The sequence below is a fragment of the Hesperophylax consimilis genome, chromosome 16 (genome assembly GCF_061612785.1).
Source record: "Hesperophylax consimilis isolate HC1 chromosome 16, BYU_Hcon_1.0, whole genome shotgun sequence".
Lineage (NCBI taxonomy): Eukaryota > Metazoa > Arthropoda > Insecta > Trichoptera > Limnephilidae > Hesperophylax > Hesperophylax consimilis.
Window position 1 is genome coordinate 30,173,193 of NC_142851.1, and position 9,007 is coordinate 30,182,199.

Consider the following 9,007-nt stretch of genomic DNA (forward strand, 5'->3'; position numbering starts at 1 on the left):
ACTTCGTAATTTGGTGATTATGCGTCTGTACTCTTCTCTCGGAATCGGTGAGAAATCGTTTGATGTATTGGTACTACTTAGTTTCTAAGGTTAAGTTTTGTTTTCTTGAATAGTCAAAATTAATATGCTTAGATATATTTAAAAAAAATAATAACATAATTATCCGAACGGCCTCGTTCTTTTTTCATGTAGATTTTTTTTTATTCGTTTGGCATAATTACTTACGTATCGCATTTTTATCTGACTGTTATCTGTAGTCGTATTCAAAAATATAGAAATAATTCCCGTGGTGTTCGTGTGCAAATTTAATTTACGCTAAAATTAATTTGTTAATGAAAGCGAATAATGACCTTAATTGGTAGATAGTATTTTTAATTATTAAAATAAAATATGTTTTTCACAATATTAAAAAAGAACATTTATAGTTATTGCAACCGTATGACATTAGTGCCAAAAACGCTTGAAAATAGATTTGTCTTTCGGAACTTTGGAATATGCATGTAAATCGTCTAGCATTGTAGAAAATTGTCATTTTTCATCGAAATGTGACATTTTTACATACGCGCCCGCCTTCAAGTGTACAACGTAATGGTTTTGAAAATAAAAGCTTCTTGATAAAGGGAAAAGTTATGCACCACGAAAAAGCTTTATAGGGAATTTCGTTTTAACTCCAATTTAAGATCGAAATTCCGATTTAATTTATTTTTATATGCGTACCTAATAACCTCATAAAATTGAGCAAGTTCGAACAATAAAAATAAATATTTAATTATCTTCATTCTTTGTAAAAAATACAAATAATGATATCCTACCTGAGATCTCTTGTGCTAATGATCTCATTTATATATTATTAAAACATAGCAGTGTGAATAATACGAAGTAATGAGTACTTTTTAAGTGCAGTTGAGTAGTTTCAGTTTCAGTCTGTATTTAGTATCAGCATATTTTTTTATTTCTGATCTCCCTATATTTTGTATCCAGCTTTTTACTATAGATTTAAATGTTATAATACTGTTATGAGTTTGAATGATAATGGGATTTAGCTATAGGGATTATTACCTAACATTTTATAAACTGAGATATAATTTTTATAATATACGAATTAGTTGTTATTTCTTGTGTTTTAGTACTTGATTTAAAAGGAGCATTTATTAAAATTGAGTTGTTTCATTGACATGATGTTAAGATTTGTGAAGTTATTCTTAGGTTTTAAATGAGTGATTTTAGGATATTGCATGTATTGCACTGCATCATCCGATAATAACGTATTCTAAAATTGATAGAATCTTAAGGCCAAATCAATATTTTGATTAATCTTTATAACGAATTGGTGTACATTATGAATACCAAAAAAATGCTTTAAATAAATTGAAAGTTTTCCTATCGCTTCGCTTGAGTAAAATACAAATACAAAATTAAATTACTCAATAAAAAATATAAATGCAAACTACTAAAAAAAATTTTTTTTATTAGAAATGTATAAACACATAAAGAAACAACTTGTGAAAAATACAGTATTATAGCTAAGATTATCTGTGACAAATTCACTGATTAACTTTTTTGCTTTCTTATAAAATTATTTACAAAATAAATAAAAACTATTTTTTGCTTGAAATCGAACGTTTCTAGACTCCGTTTGTCAAGCGATTTTAATGCCTATTACCTACAATATAAGGTATACCAAGAATATTCACATTTTTGGCTTGTAGCTTCCTCTAAAAATGAGTAAAATTAAACATAAATATATTCTTAAGTACAGTAACCACAATTGTTGCGTTTTAAAACAAATAATTATTTCTCAAAATATTAATTCACAAGATGCATATAAGCATTAGAAAAACTGAAATAAAACAATAACACAAGAGTAAAACATATAAGTTGCAAATATAGAATCTTTTTTTATAAGTCATGATTATTTTTTATATTCTGGAATGCAAGAACCAGAAATTTAAAACTTTTTAATCACTACTCGTAAATGACATTGAACTTTTGATAGATTTATTAGCTGGTTCATAATAATATATTCGGACTTTGTTCAATAGGTTCAGTTCTTAGCGGAGGAGAACTCAATCAAAAAGATAAACTTCATTGGTGACACCGATAATGTACATGAATGAAAATGGCCCTAAAAGATATCGTAAAAATCGGCAAATCAGTTCATTTTTTATCTTTATTCATAAAATGTATTTTTTAACTGACATAATCACGTACTCTTTGTGCTTGTGGCGATAAGGTTGAAATCGCCACATGACTGTTCAATTCTTAGCGGAGGTCAATTCAATCATCAAAAAGATAAACTTCATTGGTGACACCGAGAATGTACATGAATGAAAATTGTCCTAAAAGATATCGCAAAAATTAGCAAATCACTTAACTTTTCGTCTTTAAGGAGAAATAATTCATAAAAGGCCTTTTTAACTGATATAATCACGTACTTCTTGTGCTTGTGGCGATAAGGTTGAAATTTCCACAGAACTGTATCGATTTACACAAAAAACGTAGACAAATTGTATGTTTTATTTAATTTTATGAAGCTCGAAAGCATACAGGGCGTAAATGGACGTGCTTGACTTACTTTAACCAGTGATTCCTGATATCATTTGGAGGAGATTTTTTGATGGTTTTTTAACTTAAAACGTTAAAATAATCAGTAGGTGATGGGCGATAAATCGGCTGTATGACCGATTACAACATATGGAAGAATTTTGTTGTAGTCTTTTATTTTTGAACAAATCATAAAAATAAAGTTTAAAAAGTCACTGGCCACCAAAATTTCATGTACATTTTTACTCCAAATAATATCATGAATCAATGGTTAAAGTCAGCCAAGTACGTCTCTTAACACCTGTACATGTTAAAGTAAGCCGAGTACGTCCCTTAACACCTGTATTTGTTAAAGTAAGCCAAGTACGTCCCTTAACACCTGTTGATGAGTAAGCCAAGTACGTCCCTTAACACCTGTAATTGTCAAAGTAAGCTAATTACGTCCCTAAACACCTGTCAATGTTAAATTAAGCCAAGTACGTCCATTAACACCTTTAAATGTTAAAGTAAGCCAAGTACGTCCCTTAACACCTTTAAATGTTAAAGTAAGCCACGTACGTCCCTTAACACCTGTATATGTTAAAATATTTTCCGGTCACACTCTTATAAACAAAAATTTTCCGAGTATACAATTAAATGGGTTCAAAAGTAGAATATTTTTTCTTTCCAAGAAAAATTATAAAAAAGAACAAAAATCGCTGATTAAAACAAAGACCAAGATATATTCTACTCGTAGCATTTAATTGAATCATTTTATTTTATATTTCTTGACGATCTAATTTTTTAACCAAAAACTCAATATGTCAATGAATATTTTAAATAAAATCTACTAGAATCGGCACAGCAGGAAGTGTAAATGGTGATAAAACCATTTCAACATTTCTTGAAACTCAATGCCCAATATCCATCGAGAAAAGATGGCCACATTCTTCTTGACAACGGTCCGGGTCCAAGGGTCGAGTATCGCCTGGCAGATTTGACCGCCGAGACCGACTTAACCTCTGTAAAATGATAGGATTGGACAAACCATTGTGGCCCGTAAAGTCTCGGAACTAGGGTCAATTGACGTGGGGCACAAAAATATATTATACAGAATTCCCATGTTTCTAGATCTGGTGTTAACCCGAAGCGAAAGTATTCTATTTCAGCTGTAAATAAATTTGACCTTAAATAAATTTAGTTTTAGAACAATCCACGATTCTTCACCTTGTCCTAGATTGACCTACTGAGATTTGGCTTCTAATTGGAATAATTTTGTTTTCGGTGAATTATTTAGGTTTTCTGTGTGTGTTGAACGAGCATTAAATACATTGTCAAAATAATTAACTGGGGGTCTAGCACGGTGAAAATGATAATTTTACAATATCTGATTGATAGGCGTAACTACTCGTACCATTAATTTTATACTGATTTCTCGAGCACGGTTTTTCTGTTGATATCCAGACCGATATTGATAAAGCTATAAATCTGAATTCGATATCCTCTAGAAACACTTAAATGATATTCCCAAACGTCAGACCGCCACATAAAAGTTAAAAATACTAATTAATTGAAAATGTAGGCTTGACATATTAAAATTCGACATTCGGCAGTCGGCATGTACCTACTTTTTAGCACATTATAAGGTCATTAGTAATAACAAAAAAAATTGCTTCTCGAAGCTGGAACGCAATCAATTGATGGCGTCTTAGATGAATTAATTAAATCGTATATCCGATTTCTTTTAATTCGAAGAGCTTAGTAAGTTTTCCTCCATTCATTGATAAGCCAGTTATTTTGCGCAACGAATGACATTATCCAATAAGTTGTGCATATTGACAGCTTATCCGATACCTAGGAGGCCGCGCTAAAAGTAGTGACTTTTGTCTACCGACTGTCGAAATCATATTCTGACCGTGTTCGCAAATATCACTAACTGATCATTGATGACGGATTTCTTCAATATCGTTTTGACATAGGGCTGTATCGATCGTCCGTGCTAGACCTTCTGGTAGGAACACCGATTATCCAACACGAAAAATCACCGTTCCAAAGGATTTGCTCCTAGTATCCATATTACCCACGTAAAAAATCACGATGGACATTTTGTAAATAAATACTGACAATTTTTTGTAGTAATAAGTTGGATTCATTCTCCATCTAGATTTATTGATTCTTGATTAATTTAATAATTGGAGAATATATGATGCAAATGTAAATGGTAGCAGAAGTAGGAGACGCCCGAGGAAGACATGGCACGATCAAGTGAATCAGATACTTGAGTCAGGCCGATGAGACGGTGTATGAATGTAAATGAGGCAAGGAGAGTGTGCCAAGACCGAGATGTTTGGCTGTCCGTCCTCTCTGCCTACCCCTTCCGGCAAACGGCGTGATGGTTAGTTAGTTAGTTGATTCATTTATACAGAGTTTTCTAAATCAGATGTAGACAGCAATTAACTTCTTATTACGAACGTCAATTAGTGCGCAAAATTTCATCAAGAAATATCATCATTCTTAAGGGGCGGGAAAATGGAGTGCGGAAAAAAGGGGAAGAGATTGGGTGGTTTATCAAAATCTCAAAACAATAATATTATATGGTATACTATATAATTGCCGTTTTTTGTTCAAATAAATAACATATTTCTACAATGCTCTATCTTATTACAACTATAGACTAGACTAACCTACATAATTTCCGTTTGTGTGGAAAATCACCTCAAGGGCTCTGTTCAAATAAATAACATATTTCTACAATGCTTATTACTAACTATAGACTAGATTAACTATTATCAACTTATGGCTAACTGATTGCATCTACCAGATCGTCGATCGCAAATACAACACTATATTTACAATGCATTTGAGCAATTAACGAAATGCTGCGTTAAAATGTACATTTTTATTTTATTTAAAGTATTTTATTTTTATTTATTTATTTTGTGTAGATTATATACAGGACCATGTAATAATAATAATATTTGGATGATTTTTCAGCAAATCACCTCAAGGACGCTGTATAAATGTATAATACATTTCTAAAAATGTACATATGTTTTTATTCTTATTTATTTAAATTTTGTACAGGAATATAATATACAGTACCATACTTATCTGATAGGTCAACACTGTTTATTGTTTATTAAAGATATTTAGATACGGTTCGCGCGCCCAGGACATAATTGAACTTTCCAGTATTTATTTTAATAATATGTAATAATGTTCTTTAATGAGCGTGTTTAGGAAAGGAAAGGCAAATTTCATGCTGGGCGGTAATACAGTACAAGGTTTTAATTAGAATTCATCTTTCTAAACGTGATTGGTCCCTCGGCATAAGACAGATTTCGAATAATGTAAATCCAATAAGAAAAGTATTCTATTATAGGCAATATAAGCATTCTACTCTGAGACAGGTATATTTAATTTAAGGGTATAAGAGCTTAAAGAGGTCAGAGGTCAGCTCTGGGAGGTCACTTGAGATTAACACTGTTGATTATTTATTAGAAAAAATTAGATACATTTCGCATACAGAGAACATAATTGGAAATGCCATTATTAATTCTGGTAACAGTACAAGGATTTGATTCGAATTTATCTTACTAAAGGTGATTCATCAATCTTGTCTCGGATAAAACTGTAGATTTCTTTAAAAAAATAGCTTCGTCGCAATAATCCGAAACAGATACTATTTTTTAAACATATTGAGATAGATATATTTGCTGTTCATAGATTTTTTTCAATAATAATGTCGTATGAATTTGAAAACCATCATCACGTTTAAAACAAAACAAAAAATAGGTATATGTAATATACATATTACTTTCATACTAACTAATTATCGCAACGGTTAATATCCGGGGGTCAGCAGCGTTGGGTTCCCATCCAGCGATGGGTTGCTAGTCCTAAGTCCTTTATCATTCCAAAAGCAACATTTTCCACTTACATTGATGGAAGTACAAAGAATTCAAATGTTGTCCGATTGTTCGTAATCCGGGAAAGACGATCTCACTTAGCCGCAATGAGAAACGAGCAAATACGAGTATATAAAAAATAATAATTACATAAAGCAATTAATACTTGTCGCATAGATGATTTGGAAGTAACATTTTACTCGTGTAACTTTTGTAACGAATGTTGACGAATGTTTCTTCATCGACCATTGAGGGGTTATTCAGTATTCACGTTAGCGCGTGTCCGAGCTTTGTTTCACATTATGAAAGTTGCGGGTGAAATGTCTCCCTCCTGCGGCCCCGTGCGGGTACAACCAACTTACACAACATTGTAACAACCCGAATTATCAACTGTTAACAAGGTAATTCAACTGTTAACTGGTTGGGGGTATTAATTAAATGTGCGTTTATTAATATACCTGCGTATGAGAATTTGTCGCGCCGAACAACACGGGAATGCGTATGAAATCACGTAAGGGATTATGCAGCAAAGTTTAAATTGAACCGCTCTAATAGAAGTTGACATAATTAGTTGAAGCTTGATTAACACAATACACCTGGAAAATTTTCGAGATAAATTATATTTTAATTGAAAATAAGCCTGACTACAAAACTGAAATCCGTGTGTTTTCGGCACGTAAAAAACATACTTTTACAAAATATTGCTAATTTACTCAGAATCTCTTCAAATTGTTCGTAATCCGGATAAAAACGAGACTGCAAGCCCTCAACGAATGAATTGATAGGTTTCCTGTTAAACTTTAAGTAAAAGATGAATTTTTTATCGGAACACGTGTTCATGAAAATCATAATATTTTCGAATTTCGTCATTTTATATTATCAAGGCATGATGCAGATGCAGGTGCATAAACGCGTGTTAATATTAGGAATGTAGTAAAAGTTTACTAGGCCTGCAATCCCGCTTTTACCGAATGGCGTATAATTTGAAGAAATTTTTAATAACTCAGTAATACTTATTTTTCTCCGTGGAGCTTTAGGAGTGAAAAAAGTGGTGAAAAACTACCATTCTGAATCTAAAAGTTTCTTGAAATGACATTAGCCATTTTCGGTCACCATTTCTGAATGGTTAGGTACATCCTAACCTTCCTCTCTCCCATTTCTTTGCCTTCCCTACTGCCTTCAGCCTCACAACATACGCCAAATAGGGATGTCAAAGTTCCATTGGCTCCGGACAGCGGGGAGTAGTTGGGACATGCGATAATCGTGTAAAAAACATTTTTCCAACGATTGCAATCTTCAATTTTAAAAATTTATTTCCGCTTAACAATACCAACCTCATACATACTGAAGTATCTTAGAATTGGTTAAAAAAAATTAGGTCCTAGAATTTGGTTGAATTTTGACAATAGAAGACCGTTAAATAGAAAAATTGAATAGATCGTCATCATTGTTCATAAAAAATATCGAGTCATGAAACACACAGCGGCCATAACGGAACAAAAAATACCTAGAAGTGTGATCCATACAAATTTAAAAAAAAACTGAGGTTACAAGTTATCAGGTGAAAATGTCTGAACCTTTCGACCCAAGCTCTCAGACAGGCCGAAGGCATTGAGATACTGAGGTTAGATGATCTGTAGAATCCAAATACATCTAACTAATAATACATAAAACTATTAAGAGGAATATTTACGGAAATCAAGCTGGGGTAATTTTTGCGGACTAAGACAAACTAACGGGTCTTTAACTACCTACTATTTACGCATCCAACGGTAGCCACCATTCTATTCCTCAACAAACCCTTTTTTACCAGACAGTTTAAATTTAGACTTCTTTCATTCTGTTTACAAAAACCCCATCTTTTACAGATCAAATACTGATATTTAGCATTGAAATACTTCAAAGCGAAAAATACTGATCAGCGCAAGCAGATTGAGAATGATGGAACCAAGATTGGTTCCATAAATGGTTTCATAATTCACGATCTGCATGTGCTGACCGATATTGGTTCCATCATTCTCAATCTGCTTGCGCTGATCAGTATTTTTCAGTTTCGAGATTTTAAGTTGACCTTGACAAAATATTCAGAACATTGGCTTGTTTTTTCCATACCAATCTTAATTAAAATTGTTGCCACCTAATAATATGGTAACTTTTCAACAAAAAATATCGAAATTCTAATATTTATTATAATTTTCGGCAGAAGTAAGAAAAATTTTAGCTTACTTTTGGGCATTCGGACACTCCTACACACTATCGATTGTACTCTTCAGTGGCTTCTCTACTTCCGATTTGTGTAAATAATATTCAATCGCACCATTGTTGGGAGAAGCCATTGACTTTAAATCGATTATTATTAACGCGATTTCAACAATACCCGTGTATCCGCTCAAACAATGGTCAAATGTCAAGGATCAAATAAAGTCCACGGTTCAAATATTCTGCTCAAATGTTTTTATATGCTCGATGACTTAATTAAAAATGTAGATACATAATAACCTCGTGCTATAGATAGCAGAACTTCAGTGAACTCCATTTGTTTATTAACACTGACAAAATTTAATCACCCAAATATA